The sequence below is a fragment of the Pseudophryne corroboree genome, chromosome 1 (assembly GCF_028390025.1).
Source record: "Pseudophryne corroboree isolate aPseCor3 chromosome 1, aPseCor3.hap2, whole genome shotgun sequence".
Classification (NCBI taxonomy): Eukaryota; Metazoa; Chordata; class Amphibia; order Anura; family Myobatrachidae; genus Pseudophryne; species Pseudophryne corroboree.
Genome location: NC_086444.1, coordinates 815,735,167 through 815,758,048, shown reverse-complemented (window position 1 = coordinate 815,758,048; position 22,882 = coordinate 815,735,167). Strand labels below are relative to the sequence as shown.

General features: G+C 43.2%; 2 pseudogenes; both read right to left on the bottom strand.

The window, feature by feature from the left end:
• Positions 1–16,202: 16,202 nt before the first annotated feature.
• LOC134956101 (5S ribosomal RNA) lies at positions 16,203–16,320 on the bottom strand (annotated as a pseudogene).
• A 6,236-nt stretch (positions 16,321–22,556) lies between these two features.
• Positions 22,557–22,674, bottom strand: LOC134955979 (5S ribosomal RNA; annotated as a pseudogene).
• Positions 22,675–22,882: the final 208 nt, after the last annotated feature.

The window sequence follows — 22,882 nt, the reverse complement described above, 5'->3', positions numbered from 1 at the left end:
GGCATCAAAGAGTGAGAGCAATCTTGATTGCCCCAGATTGGCCCCGAAGAGGATGGTACTCGGCTCTTCTGGACATGTCTGTGGAGTACCCTTGGCCTCTACCACTAAGAAGGGATCTTCTATAACAAGGACCGTTCATCTACCCGGACTTACGGCAGCTTCATTTGATGGCATGGAAGTTGAGCTGAACATCCTAGCTCACAAAGGGCTTTCCAAGAAGGTCATTGCCACTATGGTGTAAGCCAGAAAACCTGTGTCGTCAAAACACTATCATCATATCTGGCGGAGATATTATTATTATTATCCATAATTTATATGACACCACAAGGGATCCGCAGCTCCCATTACACAGTACGTAATCAAATGAGCAAACAAGAAAACAGCACTTACCGTTCAAGACAATATAGGACAGGTATAGAAAACTCAAGGTTAGGTGCCATCAGGAGTAGTGATGTGCACCGGAAATTTTTCAGGTTTTGTGTTTTGGTTTTGGATTAGGTTCCGCGGCCGTGTTTTTGATTCAGATGCGTTTTGGCAAAACCTCCCTGAGATTTTTTTGTTGGATTCTGGTGTGTTTTGGATTTGTTTTCTTTTTTTTTTACAAAAACCCCTCAAAAACAGCTTAAATCATAGAATTTGGGGGTCATTTTGATCCCATAGTATTATTAACCTCAATAACCATAATTTCCACTCATTTCTAGTCTATTCTGAACACCTCACACCTCACAATATTATTTTTAGTCCTAAAATTTGCACCGAGGTCGCTGGATGACTAAGCTAAGCGACCCAAGTGGCCGACACAAACACCTGGCCCATCTAGGAGTGGCACTGCAGTATCAGACAGGATGGGCGATTTAAAAAATAGTCCCCAAACAGCACATGACGCAAAGAAAAAAAGAGGTGCACCAAGGTCGCTGGATGGCTAAGCTAAGCGACCCAAGTGGCCGACACAAACACCTGGCCCATCTAGGAGTGGCACTGCAGTGTCAGACAGGATGGCACTTCAAAAAAAAAGTCCCCAAACAGCACATGATGCAAAGATAAATGAAAGAAAAAAGAGGTGCAAAATGGAATTGTCCTTGGGCCCTCCCACCCACACTTATGTTGTATAAACAGGACATGCACACTTTAACAAACCCATCATTTCAGCGACAGGGTCTGCCACACAACTGTGACTGAAATGACTGCTTGGTTTGGGCCCCCACCAAAAAAGAAGCAACCAATATCTCCTTGCACAAACTGGCTCTACAGAGGCAAGATGTCCACCTCCTCCTCATCCTCCGATTTCTCACCCCTTTCACTGTGTACATCCCCCTCCTCACAGATTATTAATTTGTCCCCACTGGAATCCACCATCTCAGGTCCCTGTGTACTTTCTGGAGGCAATTGCTGGTGAATGTCTCCACGGAGGAATTGATTATAATTCATTTTGATGAACATCATCTTCTACACATTTTCTGGAAGTAACCTCGTATGCCGATGGCTGACAAGGTGAGCGGCGGCACTAAACACTCTTTCGGAGTACACACTGGAGGGGGGGCAACTTAGGTAAAATAAAGCCAGTTTTTGCAAGGGCCTCCAAATTGCCTCTTTTTCCTGCCAGTATACGTATGGACTGTCTGACATGCCTACTTGGATGCGGTCACTCATATAATCCTCCACCATTCTTTCAATGGTGACAGAATCATATGCAGTGACAGTAGACGACATGTCAGTAATCGTTGGCAGTTCCTTCAGTCCGGACCAAATGTCAGCACTCGCTCCAGACTGCCCTGCATCACCACCAGCGGGTGGGCTCGGAATTCTTAGCCTTTCCTCGCAGCCCCAGTTGTGGGAGAATGTGAAGGAGGAGCTGTTGACGGGTCACGTTCCGCTTGACTTGACAAGTGTCTCACCAGCAGGTCTTTGAACCTCTGCAGACTTGTGTCTGCCGGAAAGAGAGATCCAACGTAGGTTTTCAATCTAGGATCGAGCACGGTGGCCAAAATGTAGTGCTCTGATTTCAACAGATTGACCACCCGTGAATCCTGGTTAAGCGAATTAAGGGCTCCATCCACAAGTCCCACATGCCTAGCGGAATCGCTCTGTTTTAGCTCCTCCTTCAATCTCTCCAGCTTCTTCTGCAAAAGCCTGATGAGGGGAATGACCTGACTCAGGCTGGCAGTGTCTGAACTGACTTCACGTGTGGCAAGTTCAAAGGGTTGCAGAACCTTGCACAACGTTGAAATCATTCTCCACTGCGCTTGAGTCAGGTGCATTCCCCCTCCTTTGCCTATATCGTAGGTAGCTGTATAGGCTTGAATGGCCTTTTGCTGCTCCTCCATCCTCTGAAGCATATAGAGGGTTGAATTCCACCTCGTTACCACTTCTTGCTTCAGATGATGGCGGGGCAGGTTCAGGAGTGTTTGCTGGTGCTCCAGTCTTCGGCACGCGGTGGCTGAATGCCGAAAGTGGCCCGCAATTCTTCGGGCCACCGACAGCATCTCTTGCACGCCCCTGTCGTTTTTAAATAATTCTGCACCACCAAATTCAATGTATGTGCAAAACATGGGACGTGCTGGAATTTGCCCAGATGTAATGCACGCACAATATTGGTGGCGTTGTCCGATGTCACAAATCCCCAGGAGAGTCCAATTGGGGTAAGCCATTCTGCGATGATGTTCCTCAGTTTCCGTAAGAGGTTGTCAGCTGTGTGCCTCTTCTGGAAAGCGGTGATACAAAGCGTAGCCTGCCTAGGAACGAGTTGGTGTTTGCGAGATGCTGCTACTGGTGCTGCCGCTGCTGTTCTTGCTGCGGGAGGCAATACATCTACCCAGTGGCCTGTCACAGTCATATAGTCCTGAGTCTGCCATGCTCCACTTGTCCACATGTCTGTGGTTAAGTGGACATTGGGTACAATTGCATTTTTTAGGACACTGGTGACTCTTTTTCTGAGGTCTGTGTACATTCTCGGTATCGCCTGCCTAAAGAAGTGGAACCTAGATGGTATTTGTTACCGGGGACACACTAACTCAATAAATTCTCTAATTCCCTGTGAATTAACGGTGGATACCGGACACACGTTTAACACCACCCAGGCTGCCAAGGCCTGAGTTATCTGATTTGCAGCAGGATGACTGCTGTGATATTTCATCTTCCTCGCAAAGGACTCTTGGACAGTCAATTGCTTACTGGAAGTAGTACAAGTGGTCTTCCGACTTCCCCTCTGGGATGACGATCGACTCCCAGCAGCAACAACAGCAGTGCCAGCAGCAGTAGGCGTTACACTGAAGGATGCATCGGAGGAATCCCAGGCAGGAGAGGACTTGTAAGACTTGCCAGTGACATGGCCTGCAGGACTATTGGCTTTCCTGTCTAAGGAGGAAATTGACACTGAGGGAGTTGGTGGTGTGGTTTGCAGGAGCTTGGTTACAAGAGGAAGGGATTTAGCTGTCAGTGGACTGCTTCCACTGTCACCCAAAGTTTTTGAACTTGTCAATGACTTCTGATGAATGCGCTCCAGGTGACGTATAAGGGAGGATGTTCCTAGGTGGTTAACATCCTTACCCCTACTTATTACAGCTTGACAAAGGGAACACATGGCTTGACAAATGTTGTCCGCATTTCTTTTAAAATAATTCCACACCGACGAGGTGATTTTTTTTGTAACTTGACCAGGCATGTCAATGGCCATTTTCGTCCCACGGACAACAGGTGTCTCCCCGGGTGCCTGACTTAAAGAAACCACCTCACCATCAGAATCCTCCTTGTCAATTTCCTCCTCAGCGTTAGCAACACCCATATCCTCATCCTAGTGTACTTCAACAGTGACATCTTCAATTTGACTATCAGGAACTGGACTGCGGGTGCTCCTTCCAGCACTTGCAGGGGGCGTGCAAATGGTGGAAGGCGCCACCTCTTCCCGTCCAGTGTTGGGAAGGTCAGGCATCGCAACCGACACAATTGGACTCTCCTTGGGGATTTGTGATTTAGAAGAACGCACAGTTCTTTGCTGTGCTTTTGCCAGCTTAAGTCTTTTCATTTTTCTAGCGAGAGGATGAGTGCTTCCATCCTCATGTGAAGCTGAACCACTAGCCATGAACATAGGCCAGGGCCTCAGCCGTTCCTTGCCACTCCGTGTCGTAAATGGCATATTGGCAAGTTTACGCTTCTCATCAGATGCTTTTAATTTAGATTTTTGGGTCATTTTACTGAACTTTTGTTTTTTGGATTTTACATGATCTCTACTATGACATTGGGCATCGGCCTTGGCAGACGACGTTGATGGCATTTCATCGTCTCGGCTATGAGTAGTGGCAGCAGCTTCAGCACAAGGTGGAAGTGGATCTTGATCTTTCCCTATTTTACCCTCCACATTTTTGTTCTCCATTTTTTAATGTGTGGAATTATATGCCAGTAATATATCAATAGCAATGGCCTACTGTACCGTACTGCTATATATTATATACTGGTGGTCAGCAAAATTCTGCACTGTCCTCCTACTATATATACTGCGCGCAACTAAAATGCACCACAGGTATGGATGGATAGTATACTTGACGACACAGAGGTAGGTAGAGCAGTAGACTACTGTACCGTACTGCTATATAATACTGGTGGTCACTGGTCAGCAGAATTCTGCACTGTCCTCCTACTATATACTACAATGCAGCACAGATATGGAGCGTTTTTCAGGCAGAGAACATAGATATTTTCAGCACACTGAGCACAGATATTTGCAAGCACACTGAGCACAGATATTTGCAGCACACTGAGCACAGATATTTGCAGCACACTGAACACAGAAACTGAGAGAATGCTGCACGTCCTCTTCCTATCATCTCCAATGCACGAGTGAAAATGGCGGCGACACGCGGCTCCTTATATAGAATACGAATCTCGCAAGAATCCGACAGCGGGATGATGACGTTCGGGCGCGCTCGGGTTAACCGAGCAAGGTGGGAGGATCCGAGTCTGCCTCGGAACCGTGTAAAATGGGTGAAGTTCGGGGGGGTTCGGATCTCGAGGAATCGAACCCGCTCATCATTAGTAAGGAGTATAAGATTGTTTAAGTAAGAAAAGGAAAGGCACATAAGGAAAGAAGTCCCTGCTCTTGCGAGCTTACAATCTAAAAGGTGAGATGCTAACAGACCGGGGTGACACAGATATGTCTCCTGGTGCGAGGAATGCACATATCCCTCTGTGGAATTCCACTTGGGAAGGTTCCTACATTTCCTGCAGGCTGGAGTGGATAAAGGCTTACGTCTGGGATCCATTAAGGTCCAGATTTCAGCTCTTTCCATTTTCTTCCAGAAGAAGTTGGCTCTCTTGCCGGAAGTTCAGAACTTCTTTCAAGGGGTGCTTCACATACAACCTCCATTCGTGCCGCCTGCGGCACCTTGGGTCCTGGATGTAGTGTTACGCTTTCTACAGTCCTCCTGGTTTGAACCTCTGACGACGGTAGAAGTTAAGTACCTCACGTGGAAAACGGTGATGTTACTGGCCCTGGCTTCCGCTAGGCGTGTCTCAGAATTGGGGGTCTTGTTGTGCAAAAATCCGTACTTGTTCTTTTGCGAGAACAGAGCGGAGCTCAGGACTTGACAGCAGTTCCTGCCGAAGGTGGTCTCCATGTTTCACCTGAATCAACCTATTGTGATTCCATCCAGTTCTGACACTTCTGCTTCTCCGGAGGCATTGGATGCAGTGCGAGCCTTGAAAGTCTATGTCAAGAGGACGGCTCGGATCAGAAAGATGGATTCCTTGTTCATGCTCTATGATGCGCGGAAAAAGGGTTGCCCTGCTTCAAAGCAGTCCATTGCTTGTTGGATTAGGCTTACTATCCAACAGGCCTATGCGTCGGCAGCCTTACCTGTTCCACAGTCTCTGAAGGCCCACTCAACCAGGTCAGTGGGCACTTCCTGGGCGGCTTCCTGTGGTGTCTTGGCCCTACAACTGTGCCGAGCTGCTTCCTGGTCAGGCAAGAACACCTTTGTGAAGTTCTACAAGTTTGATACCGTAGCCAAAGAGGATATCCAGTTTGGGCAGGCGGTGCTGCAGATGTCTCCGCCCATTCCCGCCCGTTTTGAAAGCTTTGGGACATCCCCATCGTACTAATCTGTTCCCAATATCCCTTATGGATGCTAGAGAAAATAGAATTTTAAATACCTACCGGTAAATAATTTTCTCATAGTCCATAAGGGATATTGGGCGCCCGCCTCTGTGCGGTGACTTTCTGCAGGTTCTCTGTTCTGTCTTTCCTGTTCAGCTGTTGCTGTTAATGTTGCCAGGTGTTGCTGGCTAAGTTACATAGTAACATAGTAACATAGTAACATAATATCTAAGGTTGAAAAAAGACAATTGTCCATCGGGTTCAACCTATTTGTGGTCTCCTATGCACGATTATTTTGTATAAAATTTTGACTGAAGTTGCTGACTGCCGTTCCGATTAACCCCTCTTTTTTTATAATAACCATAGTCCATGACTATGCCCCGTAACCCTGGATATCCTTATCCATTAGGAATTTATCTAACCCATTCTTAAAGGTGTTGACTGAGTTGGCCATTACAACTCCCTCAGGCAGGGAATTCCAAACACGTATCGTCCTTACCGTAAAAAAGCCTTTACACCGTATTGTGTGGAATCTCCTCTCCTCTAACCTGAGCGAGTGTACACGAATTCTCTGTGTTGATCTAACCAAAAACAGGTCCTGCGCAAGATCTGTATATTGTCCCCTTATATATTTGTAAATGTTGATCATGTCCCCTCTTAATCTCCTCTTTTCCAGTATAAACATGCCTAGTCTTGCAAGCCTTTCCTCGTATTCCAGCGTCTCCATACCCTTAATTAGTTTGGTCGCCCGCCTTTGAACCTTTTCTAGCTCCAGGATATCCTTTTTGTAGTAAGGTGCCCAGAATTGTACACAGTATTCAAGGTGTGGCCTCACAAGTGATTTATATAACGGGAGTATAATACTCTCATCCCTAGCATCAATTCCCCGTTTTATGCATGCTAATATCTTATTAGCCTTCTTTGCTGCAGTCCTACTTTGGGTACTACTGCTTAGTTTGCTATCTATGAGGACACCTAAGTCCTTTTCCAGTACAGAATCCCTTAATTTTACCCCATTTAATAGGTAGGTGTTGTTTTTGTTCTTGTTACAACAGTGCATTACCTTACACTTGTCTGTATTGAAGCGCATTTTCCATTTCGCTGCCCAAGCTTCTAATTTAACTATGTGATTCTGAAGCTACTCAGCATCCCCCTCCGCATTTATAACTTTACACAATTTGGTATCATCTGCAAAAATTGACACCATGCTCTCTAGACCTTCTGTTAGGTCGTTAATGAAAATATTGAACAATAGCGGTCCTAATACTGAGCCTTGCGGCACACCACTTAGCACTTCAGTCCAAGTTGAAAAAGATCCATTAACCACAACGTGCTGCTACCTATTATCTAACCAGTTTTTGACCCAAGTGCATATTGTGCTTTCTAGCCCTGATTCTTGTAGCTTGTAGATAAGTCTCATGTGTGGTACAGTATCGAATGCTTTGGCAAAATCTAAAAAGATTACATCCACCTCTTAACCCTGATCTAGGTTTGCGCTTACTGTTTCATAAAATCCAAGTAAGTTGGTTTGACAGGATCTGTCCTTCATAAACCCATGTTGATTCCTTTTAATGACCTTATTGACTTCAAGGAACTTCTGAATACTATCTCTTAGAATACCTTCCAATACTATAGATGTAAGACTAACTGGTCTATAATTACCTGGTTCAGCTTTACTTCCTTTTTTGAATATAGGCACTACTTCCGCTATACGCCAGTCTTTCGGAACCATACCTGATATTACTGAATCCTTAAAGATCAAAAATAGCGGTTTTGCAAGTTCAGAATGAAGCTCCATTAGTACCCTTGGGTGAATACCATCGGGACCTGGTGACTTATTAATCTTTAAATGTTTTAATCGGTCACAGACTACTTCCTCGCTTAAATAAGTACCTATCATTGGGATATTCTCATTATTGATATTATATGTTAGTCCCTGAATTGGGTCCTCTCTAGTAAATACTGTTGAAAAAAACTCATTTAGTGTGTCCGCTATGTCATTATCATTTTTGCTTAAGACTCCCAACTTGTCTTTTAAAGGGCCTATACTCTCCTTCTTTAATCTCTTGCTATTAATGTATTTAAATAATTTTTTGGGATTCGCTTTGCTTTCCTTTGCTACTAGTTTTTCAGTTTCTACTTTAGCCACTCTTATTTCCTTTTTGCATATTTTGTTACATTCCTTCTAGTGCTGAAATGACTCTGCTTCCCCATCAGATTTGTATTTTTTAAATGCTCGCCTTTTCTTGCCCATAAGTTCCTTAATCTTTTTGTTAAGCCACATCAGTTTATGATTTTTATTCCTTTTTTTGCTGCTCGTAGGAATAAATTTAAATGTATTTTTAGCTAGCAGGAATTTTAGTACCTCCCATTTCTCCGTAGTATTTTTTCCTAAAAACAAACCTTCCCATTCGATATCCCTGAAAAATACCCTCATCTTTTCAAAATTTGCTTTGCTAAAGTTCAGAGTCCTAGTTGAGCCAGTATAGGGCTGTTTATGGAAACTGATATTGAATGTGACCAAATTGTGGTCGCTGTTTCCTATGGGTTCCCCTACTATAATACCTGATACCAAATCCCCATTGTTTGTTAATACCAGGTCTAAGATTGCATTGTACCTAGTTGGTTCCTCAATTAGTTGAACTAAGTAGTTATCATTACGTGTGTTTAAAAACATATTGCCCCTAGCAGTATCACATGAATCGTGTTTCCAGTTTATCTCTGGATAGTTAAAATCTCCCATCACTACTATGTCTCCTACTCCTGCTGCTCTTTCAATTTGCTTTAGTAACAATTCCTCATCAGATGCGTTGATACCAGGCGGCCTATAGCATACACCCAATACTAACTTTTTTATTCCTTTTTCCCCGCATGCAATTTCTACCCATAATGTCTCGACAGTGTCTACAGTCCCCTCTTGAATATCTTCCCATATATCAGGTTTTAAAAACGGCTTTACGTAAAGACACACCCCTCCACCCTTTTTATTTAGTCTGTCTCTCCTAAACAGTGTATAGCCCTCTAGATTGACTGTCCAATCATGAGATTCGTCCCACCAAGTTTCAGTAATGCCTATAATATCATACTGTTTGCTTGCTGCAAGTATTTCTAGTTCACCCTTTTTACCAGTAATGCTTCTGGCGTTTACATACATACAACTAAGATAAGTATTTTCCTTGCGTTAGGGACATCTTTCACCTTATGTAGCAATGATGACCTGTAATCGTCATTGGTTAGTGCTTTGGTAAAATCTCTTTTAGTACCCATGTTAGTAACCTTAAAGGTACAGAGTTATAACTTACTACTCAACCTAGCTGATACTGAAGCTATTTATAAGGCAGACAAATGTTATTTATTCAGAGGGGGGAGATCAAGGGGATCCAGAAATACTAATAAAAAAATAGTTTGAAGGGATATGCTTAGCAGTGAAAAATGTTATAACTGACAGACATGTTTTAAAATTGCTATACAGAGCCCCTCTGAGAGTATCCAGTCATATGTTGCCAGATAGAGGGGTCTATTCATGTAGCATAGAAAAGCCCTGTTTTGCGTTAAACAGGGCTTTTCTCTGCTTACCGCAATTCACAAAGCGGGTTACCGTGAGGAAGTCCCTGAGTTCAGTGTGGGGCCACCAAGTGACGAGTAACGTATGCACTGTTTTGGCCCTCTATGGATGCTGACATTGAGCAGGTTGTGTCTGCCTGTGACCCCTGCAATGCTTTATGTGAACATCATAACAAGGAACCGCTCACCGTGAGTTTACTGACCTTAATTGGGCCATCATTGTTGCATTGAGTGGAGGAAGATAGAGCACCTTGTGTTAGTGGATTCATACTCTGGTTGGTTCCACATAAATTATCTTTCCAAACTGACAAGGGGCACTGTCGTTATTAAAATGAAAAGATACATTTCTGCACATGGCATACCACGCAAGCAACTTATAAACAATGCCATGTAGATCATGAGTGGTGAGTTCCAGACTTTCACCAAAGGATAGGACATCTCACATGTTCTGATATGTTTATAGTGTTCCTTAATTTGAGAAATACAGATGTGTCCTAATACACTAATGCCACAGTCACAGCAGACAGCCCTCACTGCGCTCCAGGTCCCGAGCATCTTTTTCACGTCTTTCACTTGAATGTGTGTCTTATTCGCAGTGTGATGTGGCAACACTGCTTCTCGAGACTGCACTGACAACAATTGCATATCTTGTTGCGAATGAGTCTGTATACGAAGTGCTACGATGCAGCATCTGCACCTTTTTTCAGACCAACTTCTAATGTACTTTATCATGTATGGTCACAGTCCATTGTCTCTGGTGAAAAATTCCTTACACTATGGCACGACTCACTCAGACTATATTACTTATTATTCCTTTATTCATAGGTCATAGGTCAGCTGCTGCACAGTGACAGACTGGTCACTGCTCTGCTGATGGCTACTGCTGAAGACATTGGACTGAATAGAGGCAGTGGGGTCAGGTCTGGTCCACCCTGGCGCATCCTCCTGTTATCTTCCAGGGCACACCCAGATTTCACCATTATGTGGATGGCGGAAGTTTCATCACTGCTATTTACTTATTTTTCAGGAAGGGTCTCTTTAGCCATTGGGGGTAATTCCAAGTTGATCGCAGCAGGAATTTTGTTAGCAGTTGGGCAAAACCATGTGCACTGCAGGGGGGGCAGATATAACATGTGCAGAGAGAGTTAGATTTGGGTGTGGTGTGTTCAATCTGTAATCTAAATTGCAGTGTAGAAATAAAGCAGCCAGTATTTACCCTGCACAGAAACAAAATAACCCACCCAAATCTTACTCTCTCTACACATGTTATAGCTGCCTCCCCTGCAGTGCACATGGTTTTGCCCAACTGCTAAAAAAAGTTCCTGCTGCGATCAACTTGGAATTACCCCCATTGTTCAGCATGACCGCAGCCAGTGACGTCATACTTCCCCTGAGTCCTGTGGTGATTTGCAGACAGACCACTTTACACTAACCACTTTACCCTTTGACATTTGGAGATCTTAGACTTATGATTTTTCACAATAAAAAAATCCATGTCCATGACAACAGTCTTTTCAAGCAAACCCTTCACTGAGTATGTACAGTATTGGAAGCAAAGATCAGTTTACTATTCCTAAAAGCCCCCAGAAGGCCATAGAGCAAGGCAAGCCAACTGGAAGAGCAAGCCTCAGTATCATCTAGTGTTACAGTATATTTGCAACCACTTACTGTAGTTGTCAAAGCAATAATTTATAGGGATGAGCGGGTTCGGTTCCTCGGAATCCGAACCCGCCCGAACTTCATGTTTTTTACACGGGTCCGAGCGACTCGGATCTTCCCGCCTTGCTCGGTTAACCCGAGCGCGCCCGAACGTCATCATCCCGCTGTCGGATTCTCGCGAGGCTCGGATTCTATCGCGAGACTCGGATTCTATATAAGGAGCCGCGCGTCGCCGCCATTTTCACACGTGCATTGAGATTCATAGGGAGAGGACGTGGCTGGCGTCCTCTCCGTTTATAGAGAAGAGAGTGAGACAGTAGAGAGAGACACAGTAGTAATTTTGGGGAGCATTAGGAGGAGTACTAGTTACTTGCTAAAGTGATAGATAGTGTGACTGTATATTATCTGACTTGTGGGGGAGACACTGACAGTGGGGAGCAGTCAGAGTCTGAGAGCAGGACTCAGGAGTACATATAACGTACAGTGCACACTTTTGCTGCCAGAGTGCCACACTGCCATTGTGACCACACTGACCACCAGTATAATATATATTGTGATTGTCTGTTTAGGAGTACTACTTGCAAGTTGCTGATAGTGTGACCAGTGACCTGACCACCAGTCACCACCAGTTTAATATATATATATATATATATATATAGTCCATACCAGCCGGCACTCCTATCAATGAAAAACAGCTTCGCCCCGTGCCTGGATATAATGCAGCATACAAATTCCAAAAAAACGGCACTGGAGGCTTGTAGATGCAAAATAGTATTGTATTGGGGGTAGACGACGTTTCGGAGCTTACGCCCCGTCCTCAGTACCAAATACAGAAACAACATACATTAACAAAAACAAACATTTAAATACCTGTACACCATCCCGCCGTCTCCGCTGCCGCACGCCGGTGTCCGTACTTCCGGCCATCATCTCCCATCGCCGCCTGCTGTGCGGACGTCACAGTTGCCATGGACACGCCAGGCATGCGCGCCACGGTTGTCATGGACACGCACAGCGTGCGTGTCACCGGCTCCACCGCGGCCCAGACACTGCAGGTGGTTGGATCCATTGATTTTAGAAGAGGACTCACGCCGTGGGCAGAATAGAGGACGGACTGTGAATAAAAACATATAAAAAAGACATTTAGCAATGACATTCATAAACACTGGGTGAAAATACACTAAAATACTATATCATACTAAAGACATATTTGTTATAATTCCTAATGATGGCTACCATATATGCCATGCACCATATAGTGTAAACTATAGACTATATTGGCCACCTCATTCTAAGATTGATAAAGAACATATATATAGCAAAAAGTACATTCGCATGCCATGTATATAAAGAATCCCTAAAACAGAAGGAACCGAGTTATAGCAGGTTCCAATTGATCTTATCATTTAAGCCACACGGGGAAAAGGTATTCAGTCTCATTATCCATCTAGACTCTTTCTCCAACAGGGCCTTCGCTCTGTCACCTCCCCTTAAAGTAAGGGGTACATGATCAATTCCAAAGTATTTGAGATCATCCAGGGTATGGTGTGCCCTCTTAAAATGACGTGCTACTGGTTGATCAATAGATTTGCCCTCTAAGGTTAATTTAATGGCAGATCTATGTGCTGCCATCCTCTCACTCAGCTTCCGTGTGGTCTGTCCCACGTAAAATAATCCGCACGGACAGACCACCACGTAAACCACATAAGAGGTGCTGCACGTGATAACATATCTAATATTGTATCGTTTGTCCAGATGTGGGTGTTTGAAATCTTTACACACCACCATATACTTACATGTAGCACATTTGGGGCATCTATAGCACCCCGGAGCCTTATAATACACATTAGGGGTGGCAGACTTGCCCATCCCTGTGATATCTGATTTGACCAGGCGGTCCCTAAGATTGCTGCCACGTCTAAATGCTGTGATAGGTCTCATACCTTTAAACACTGGAAGGTCGGGATCAGAGGTAACTAGAGGCCATAGGGCTTTGGTTGCCCTACGAATTATAGGACTGGCTGTGGTGTAGTCACATGCCCAGGGTAATATCTTCTGGTTACTCTTTTGTCCAGGTTTTAACAATTCTAGTCTGGACATTGACATAATCCTCTGTTTTTGTCCTTCTAATAGTTGCCTATCATATCCACGACTTTCAAACCTAGCAATCATGTTGTCTAATAATGATGGTATATTTTTGGTATTACTCGTAATGCGAGCCACCCGCATCATTTGTGATGCAGGGAGCCCTTTCTTAAGGGGCTCTGGGTGGTGACTAGAGGCAAGCAGAAGAGTGTTCCTATCTGTGGGTTTAGAGTAAATCTCCGTCTGAATTCTTCCATCCACTAGACGGATTTTGACATCTAAATAGTTGATTTCCTGATTACTGCAGGTATATGTGAATTTAATGGGGGATGTAAGATTATTGATCTCAGACATCAAGGAGTCAAACTTAACCTGCCCTCCCACCCACAGTAGGAACACATCATCAATATACCTCGTGTACATTAAGATATTCTCCTTAACAACTGGATTGCTAAAAAACATCCTGTCTTCTTGTTCAAACATATATACATTAGCATACGAGGGTGCGACCGATGATCCCATCGCGCACCCCCGTAGCTGTAAGAAAAAATTGCCATCGAACAGGAAGTAATTACGATACAGAGTTAGTTCCAGCAATGTGAGAAACAGCTTGTGGTCAAATAGTTCAGGAGACAGATTAGTACCCAAAAACGATTTCATTGCCCGCATTCCCTGCTCATGTGGAATAGATGTGTACAAACTGCACACATCTAAACAACAAAGTAACGTGTGAGCCGGGACCTCATTGTATTCCTGTAATTTAAGTAGGAAAGATGTAGTGTCCTTCAGGAAAGATTTTTGAGATGTGAGTAAGGGCTGTAGTATACTGTCCAACAACTGTGCCACCGGTTGGTAGAGGGAGTCTCTGGCGGAAATGATGGGTCTCCCCGGTGGAATAGTGGCATGCTTGTGTAGTTTAGGCAAAGTATATAATATCGGGTTTTTAGGGGAACTTACATGTAGTGCTTTTGACACTTTTGCCGGTAATAGGTTCTGATCCGTAGCTTCTTTAAGGATCCCAAACAGTTCCTTCTGGTATTCTAGAACAGGGTTGGCTCGTAGTTTTTTGTATACCCCAGCTTCCGAAAGTTGACCATTGATTTCATTCCTGTAATATTCCAAATCCAGGATGACGATTGCCCCGCCCTTATCGGCGGGTCTGATCACAATGTCCTGGTAGGAGGAAAGCTGATCCAACGCCACCCGTTCATCCCTGGATAGATTAAATTTAAGCTTTACAGGAGCTGCTGTGAATCTGGCTACTGAATCATCCATAAGACGACTAAACGTCTTAATTGAGGCATTCTGTGAAACAGGATCAAACCGTGACCTTGTGACCTTATGGAGAAACGGATCAAATATCGATGGTGTTTGTACCGATGGAGAATTCTATATATATATATATAATTGTATATAATATATATATATATATATATAATTGTATATAATATATATATAATATTGTATACCACCTACCCGTGGTTTTTTTTTTTTCTTTCTTCTTTATACATACTACTATAGTAGCTTACTGTAGCAGTCTGCGGTGCTGCTGAGCTGACTGTGTCCAGCAGGTCCGTCATCAGTCATTACATAATAAATATATATACCTGTCCGGCTGCAGTACTAGTGATATTATATATATATATATTGATTTCATCTCATTATCATCCAGTCTATATTAGCAGCAGACACAGTACGGTAGTCCACGGCTGTAGCTACCTCTGTGTCGGCAGTCGCTCGTCCATCCATAATTGTATACCACCTACCCGTGGTTTTTTTTTTTCTTTCTTCTTTATACATACTACTATAGTAGCTTACTGTAGCAGTCTGCGGTGCTGCTGAGCTGACAGTGTCCAGCAGGTCCGTCATCAGTCATTACATAATAAATATATATACCTGTCCGGCTGCAGTACTAGTGATATTATATATATATATATTGATTTCATCTCATTATCATCCAGTCTATATTAGCAGCAGACACAGTACGGTAGTCCATGGCTGTAGCTACCTCTGTGTCAAGAGAAAGAGGGACCTGGCACCGGTGTAATTTATAATAGGATAGAGATAGGGGCCAAAATGGACAGGTATTGGAAAAGAAAACGACTTTTCAAATGTAGTCCTTATTGGCGGTGCGCCCAGAGCTAGGAGGTATCTGTACATACACAAGGAGAGAAAGAAAGCTCTGGTGTGGGCGCACTCTTGAAAGAAAGAATCAAAGAAATTCTTCGAATATGAGTTGAAAAAATGTAAAAACAATGTTTATTGAAAAATTGATTAAAAGCTATTGATATCCCACTATGATCCAAGCGTTTCTTTGTGTTAGTTAATGAATGATTTGATTATTATATTATATTATTCTTTATTGGAAACAAACAATAAAGGTATAAGACAAAAGGAAAAGAAAGAAAATGTTCTGATCTCGGTAATCACACAAAATAAATTAGAAAGGTTACAGACACTTGATAGTCTAGCAACCGTTTCTCCTGACCAGCACAGAAATTCTGTGTTACTGACAACAGAGAGATCCAATATTATGTCTTTGAAAGACCAATAAGATGGTCAATGTCGGACAAATTACTGATCACCAGGTATACCATAGGTCACAAATTAAGATTTAGAGACATATATGAGACATTTTTTGAGCATACTGCAGACATAGCCATGCTTGGTAGGAAGGAAAAGGGTAAAAAAATGTTGAAGAGGAAAAGTGAACAATGGAAAGAGACGGGGGAGGAGGTAGAGGAAGTGAAAAAGTGGTGATCCTGCTGTTGGTGTCCACCCTTCTGTTGAAGGGGAATAGTGTCCTTCTCTACAACACCAGGTATTCCCAAAAAGTCTCCTTTGAGGTACTGACCCGGCCCAACGCTGCTTAGCTTCCAAGATCGGACGAGATCGGGCATTAACAGCGTGGTATGATAGTAGAGAGGCTATCTACCAATGAGAGTGCACCTATGTAAGAAAGGTGAGAAAGAATGTGGGAAAGAGGAGGAGTGCAAAAATTGTGTGGATCTGCTTTCCACGTTAGGCGGAGGGACTCATCTGCCCATTGGCCAGCGATACACCCTGGATCGCGGATGAGAGTCCACAGAAAAGGGCTGGGTCAGTGAAGAATGTCAGGGAGGAGTGGGAGAATAGGAGAGTGATGTTGCTGAAATAGATTGTGTTAATGGTCACGGATAGATTGACCAAAGAAAGAGGAAGGAGCGCCTAATGTCTCTATATATGAAGAAATTGGCATGTCATGCAAAAGCACAAAAGTAGATGGGCGGTTCCTATGAAAACTGGAACCAGATACGTCCTGTGCATAGGCACTTAGTAGTGCAGTGGTATGAATTCACTGTTTGTGCACAGGGTTAGCATATTATCTGAAGCATATAAAGATAGATTTCTAAATTATATAGACTGATATCAGATATGCTGAGTGTGAGAGAACCTGTGAAGAGATAACACAGGTTCACTGTTGATGAAAAAGTAGTGCAAAGCACACCTTATTGAACCCAGCTAGAGTACTATATTATTTATCCTTTACATAAAGCAAATGATAGACTATGCGGTAGGTGGAAAATCCACCAGGTTGAGATTACTACGTCTCTATAGCATGGTTGAGATTAACATTTATAAGGTAAAAAATAACCAAGTTTGATACTCATGATATGTGGATATCACATTCCGGGAGCCTCTGGTAATCAGTGAACATCCATGAAAGAATCTCCTGCTTGGATCCTGTGAAAACGCGTTTCACCCGCTGGGCTTGTTCACTTCCGGGATCTCATGTTTCCTGTCTAGATGCGAGGTTTAAAAGCCCCTGTCAATTAGGGTAGCAGCCAATCAAAAATTGCTCGCTGATAATAGACAGCTGTTCGAGCGTGTTCCCTGTGTGTGCCGGCTGACGTCAGCGGCACGTGATATGCCTGCGCGGCTGACGTCGATGGCACATGACCGGAGTCTGGTCACGTGGGCAGGGAGGTGCTGGTGAATGTGCACGCAGGGAGGTCCCTGACGTGATGACGTCTGCGACGTGTGCAGAGGAACATGATAAGCAGGGAAAGGAAAGTGCGCCGATGAGTACGCGCAAAGGAAAAGGGGGAGGAAAGCCTGGCTGACGTAATTTAAGTGATGAGATGAGATGGCGCCATGTTGTGAAAGGGTATACCAGTAATTCAAAAGGGAGACTATGTGTTACCATGGTAACTCGGGCACACGAGGTAGCTGCTCGTATTATGTATATTAAAATAAGATCTATTGAGCTGCAACAAGAGAATTGTGGATAGATGATGCTGAAATAATATGATAAAGAGAAGAGAAAAAGTGAGAGCATGATAAATATGCGAATGGAAATGAAATGAAAATGTAAATATATGTAAAAATCAATATTAGGGAAAAAATATAAATATAATGAAGATAAAAAGAAGATAATAAAAATAAAAAAATAAAAATTAAAAAATATTAAATAATAAATAATAATTAAAAAATATAAATGAAAAATAAATAATAAAAATTAAAAAAATAAAAATATAAAGTATTGCTGTGACTGGTGAATTGATCATAGGGACGTGCTTGGTGGCAATGTGAAGTGGTAGAATGGGGTGAAGAAGGATGAAAAAATGATGAATAAGGTGAACTGTGTATGAGTTCTACTGCAGAACTAGGGGTTGATGGTGTATGGGATCTCACGTGTAGGGGAAGCCCCCCAATACCTGGGGGGATCTAGGTATGATGCACATTTGTTACTAAGTGAGATGATTAGGTGAGTGTATGCAACACTGGGTGATATGATATTGGGAGTGATAGTGAGGGTAGGAAGAGTGACAGGGATGGAGGGGAGTGGGTAATGGGTGGTAGGGAATGTAGGGTTATGAAGGATGTGAGATGGGTAGTATGATCAGTGGGAGATAAGTAGGGTGGCAGAAAGGGAATAGATATTGAATAACTACTAGATGGGTGTAGTTATGGGTGTTTTATAAAAAGGCACCAAAATTAATATTTTCATTGAGGCCATCAGGTCTTAGGGTACCAAGGCGAAAAATCCATTCGCTCTCTTTTTTGTACAATTCTTTGGTCATGTCGCCTCCTCGTATACCCAAATGAATACGGTCCAGGCCAAAGACTTTGAGGTCTTTTATCTGACCTTTATGTTGAACGTGGAAGTGTCTGGCAACCGTAGTGAGTTGTCTCATGCGTGCCAGATCTTTAGACGCATTGCGAATATTGCCCAGATGTTCTAGGATCCTCTCTTTCAGTTTTCGTGAGGTCATGCCGACATATTTCATATTACAGCTGCAAGTAATGCAGTAAATTACCGCCTGGGTGTTACAGTTGAAGAAATGTGGTATTGTGGTTGGTTGTCCATACTTGTCTATGACCCCATTGGTTCGAAATATATGCGTACAGGCCTTACATTGGCCACACGGAAAGGAACCTGTTATGGTCGGCTTCCTAGGTATTGAGGGCAATAGATGACTCCGAACTAATCGGTCTTTGATGTTTTTAGATCTACGCCAACTCATTTGTATGGAAGGGCCCACAGCAGATGATAGATCTGGATCCATACGGAGTATGGGAATATGTTTGGTTATGGCATCTTGAAGCATTCTCCACTCCGGACAAAAGGTTCCTATAAATCTGATAGGATCTGTATCTTCTGAAGTTGTCTGATTGGCCCTGAAAATAAGTTGCTCTCTCTTAACTGAAATGGTGGACTGGTAGGCTCTTTTCAATGATCGTTTGCTGTAGCCTCGGGCCAGAAGGCGATTGGTAAGTTCCCAGCTCTTGATTTGAAAAATATGATCCTCAGAACAGTTACGTCGGAGTCTGAGGTATTCTCCTTTAGGTATGTTCTCAATGGTAGGCGGGAAATGAGAGCTAGTTTGAAAAAGGAGACTGTTGGTTGCAGTCTCCTTTCTGTATAGTTCTGTTTCTAGATACCCCGTATGTGACCTGTAGATGTTCAAATCAAGAAAGGGAACCTGCTTGGGGCTGATGGTGTGAGTCAAATTGATGTTCAAATCGTTGGAATTCAATAATGCAATAAATTCCATTAAGAGTTCCTTATCTCCATTCCAGATAATGAACACGTCATCAATATACCTCAGCCACAAGTCCACGTGCGAGGTATATTTCTCATTTGCAAAGTTGAAAACGTGGAAGTGCTCCCACCACCCCAGAAACAGGTTGGCATACGTTGGGGCGCATGCTGCGCCCATGGCTGTTCCCCTTATTTGGAGAAAGAATTGGTCCTGGAACACAAAATAGTTCTTAGACAGGACAAAATCCAATAACGTTAGAAGAAAATCCGAGAAATCATTGGCTCCTCCTTGGTCTAGATAATACTTGACCGCTGTGATTCCCTGATGATGATTAATGCTTGAATAGAGGGATTCCACATCCAGTGTTACTAATAAAAGATTGTCTCCACAATGTACATTATGGATTTTGCGTAGCAGATCTGCTGTGTCCTGCAGATAAGAGGGTAAGGCAAGGACATAGTCACGGAGGTGAAGATCAAGGAACCGACTCGGTTGTTCCAGGAGGCCCCCATTTCCGGACATAATTGGTCTTCCAGGCGGTGTAGAGGCATCCTTGTGTATCTTCGGAAGTAAGTAAAAGGTTGGCGTTCTTGGATTCTGTGTAGTTAGATATTTCTGTTCAGATCTAGAAATTGTGCCATTTGTTGTTGCCCGTTGTATTATTAGATTATAAGCAGTCGAAAATCTTGTGGTAGGATCGTTGAGGAGTTTTTTGTAGCAGGAGGTATTAAGGAGTTGACGGTGAGCCTCAGCGATATACATTTCTCGTGGCCAAATCACAATGTTGCCGCCTTTATCAGATGGTTTGAAAATTACGTCATGCCAGGTTTCCAGTTCTTGTAACGCTTTGCGTTCTTTAAATTTAAGATTCTTAGGAAAGTGATAGAGGCCCTGTCGGGTTTGGGCATAGATATTGTCAAATTCCTTGGAGACTTGATTAAGAAAGACCCTGATTTCCGGGTTATTATTGTCAGGAGGAAAGAAGGTCGATTTGGATCTACATTGAGGTCTAGGATGAGTCGGTACATCGGTACTCGATTCTGCCTGTAATTCTTCCAGTTCTTGAATAGCATTTAAATCGTTGGTGGAAAGGCATGACTCACTATTGTCATCTAGTTGCCCCTCTTGACGTTTGGAGAAAAACTTCTTTAGGAGGAGCTTCCTACCAAATAATCTTAAGTCTTTCTCCCAGGAGAATCGATTAAAGGATCTTGATGGAGAGAAAGAGAGGCCTTTGCTGAGTACTGCCATGTGATCAGAGGAAAGGGACCTGGTAGATAAATTGATGACTTGTAATAAACTCGATTGGTCAGAAACTATCTCGCTGCCTTTCTCTGCCGGGCCGGATATCGAGATGTCCTTGATGTGTCCCAGTCCGAGTTTCGACCGTCGCGTCTTCTTTCCCCCTCTCCTTGTTTTCCTCGTGTTTTGACGCGGCCTCTTGATCTCTGACCTTGATCTAAAAAATGGGGGTGGAAATTATCCGTTTCCTCGAAGGTTTCACTTGCCGAATCTCCACTGGTGGAAGATTCGAATTCCGAGAAGGTGGGATCTTCTCTTGGTTTACGGTTCCGATTTAGAGGTGTTGGATTCCACCTGAAAATGTCTCCTTTCGCGAAATCTTGTTTATCGCGAATAAATTTGGTCCTTTTACGATCCACTATAGTTTGTTCATACAGCTCAAATTCCTTCTTATGTTTTTCGAAAGCTGCCTGGAAGGGTAGGTCTTTTTCCCAAATTTCTAGTATTTTACCAGTTTCCTCTATCTCTTTCTCGACTTGGTCAAGTAACAAAGTGTCATGTTTCACCAAAAGGTGAAGTAATTCATGTGAACACTTGAGTAGGGCCGCTTCCCATTCACTTTTCAAGTTATCACTTGCAAGGGGAAAGGAGGGGAATACCTTCGGTCTAAGGCCACGAGGCACGATCTTATGTTTAATGTAATTTTCTAATGTTGTAACGTCCCATGAAAGCCGTGTCCTCTTCTGCAAGTTCCTCTGTAACTTGAGAAAAGGGGTACGCCAATCTGAGTTGGGAGTAGTGTGTTCATAGGTGTCCGAGAAAGGGTCCACAATGTTGGTTTTCAGACGTTTTGACAGTTCAGTTTTTAGAGAGAAAGTGGACATACTGGGTTGGCAAACCTCTTCTAATGTGAGTGTTAAGCCCCTTGTTATGAAATGTGAGGAGGCTGGCTGACAGTCTAAGGGACTGAGGAGCAAAAGTGGCTGCTAAAAAGGATCAAGGGGATAGGAATATAGATATAACAAAGATATAAGGGGTTAATCAAAGAGGACCGTGCCTTGGTCAGAGACTGTATTTATCCTACAGCATAGAAGTTTAGTAGCAAGAGAAAGAGGGACCTGGCACCGGTGTAATTTATAATAGGATAGAGAAAGGGGCCAAAATGGACAGGTATTGGAAAAGAAAACGACTTTTCAAATGTAGTCCTTATTGGCGGTGCGCCCAGAGCTAGGAGGTATCTGTACATACACAAGGAGAGAAAGAAAGCTCTGGTGTGGGCGCACTCTTGAAAGAAAGAATCAAAGAAATTCTTCGAATATGAGTTGAAAAAATGTAAAAACAATGTTTATTGAAAAATTGATTAAAAGCTATTGATATCCCACTATGATCCAAGCGTTTCTTTGTGTTAGTTAATGAATGATTTGATTATTATATTATATTATTCTTTATTGGAAACAAACAATAAAGGTATAAGACAAAAGGAAAAGAAAGAAAATGTTCTGGTCTCGGTAATCACACAAAATAAATTAGAAAGGTTACAGACACTTGATAGTCTAGCAACCGTTTCTCCTGACCAGCACAGAAATTCTGTGTTACTGACAACAGAGAGATCCAATATTATGTCTTTGAAAGACCAATAAGATGGTCAATGTCGGACAAATTACTGATCACCAGGTATACCATAGGTCACAAATTAAGATTTAGAGACATATATGAGACATTTTTTGAGCATACTGCAGACATAGCCATGCTTGGTAGGAAGGAAAAGGGTAAAAAAATGTTGAAGAGGAAAAGTGAACAATGGAAAGAGACGGGGGAGGAGGTAGAGGAAGTGAAAAAGTGGTGATCCTGCTGTTGGTGTCCACCCTTCTGTTGAAGGGGAATAGTGTCCTTCTCTACAACACCAGGTATTCCCAAAAAGTCTCCTTTGAGGTACTGACCCGGCCCAACGCTGCTTAGCTTCCAAGATCGGACGAGATCGGGCATTAACAGCGTGGTATGATAGTAGAGAGGCTATCTACCAATGAGAGTGCACCTATGTAAGAAAGGTGAGAAAGAATGTGGGAAAGAGGAGGAGTGCAAAAATTGTGTGGATCTGCTTTCCACGTTAGGCGGGGGGACTCATCTGCCCATTGGCCAGCGATACACCCTGGATCGCGGATGAGAGTCCACAGAAAAGGGCTGGGTCAGTGAAGAATGTCAGGGAGGAGTGGGAGAA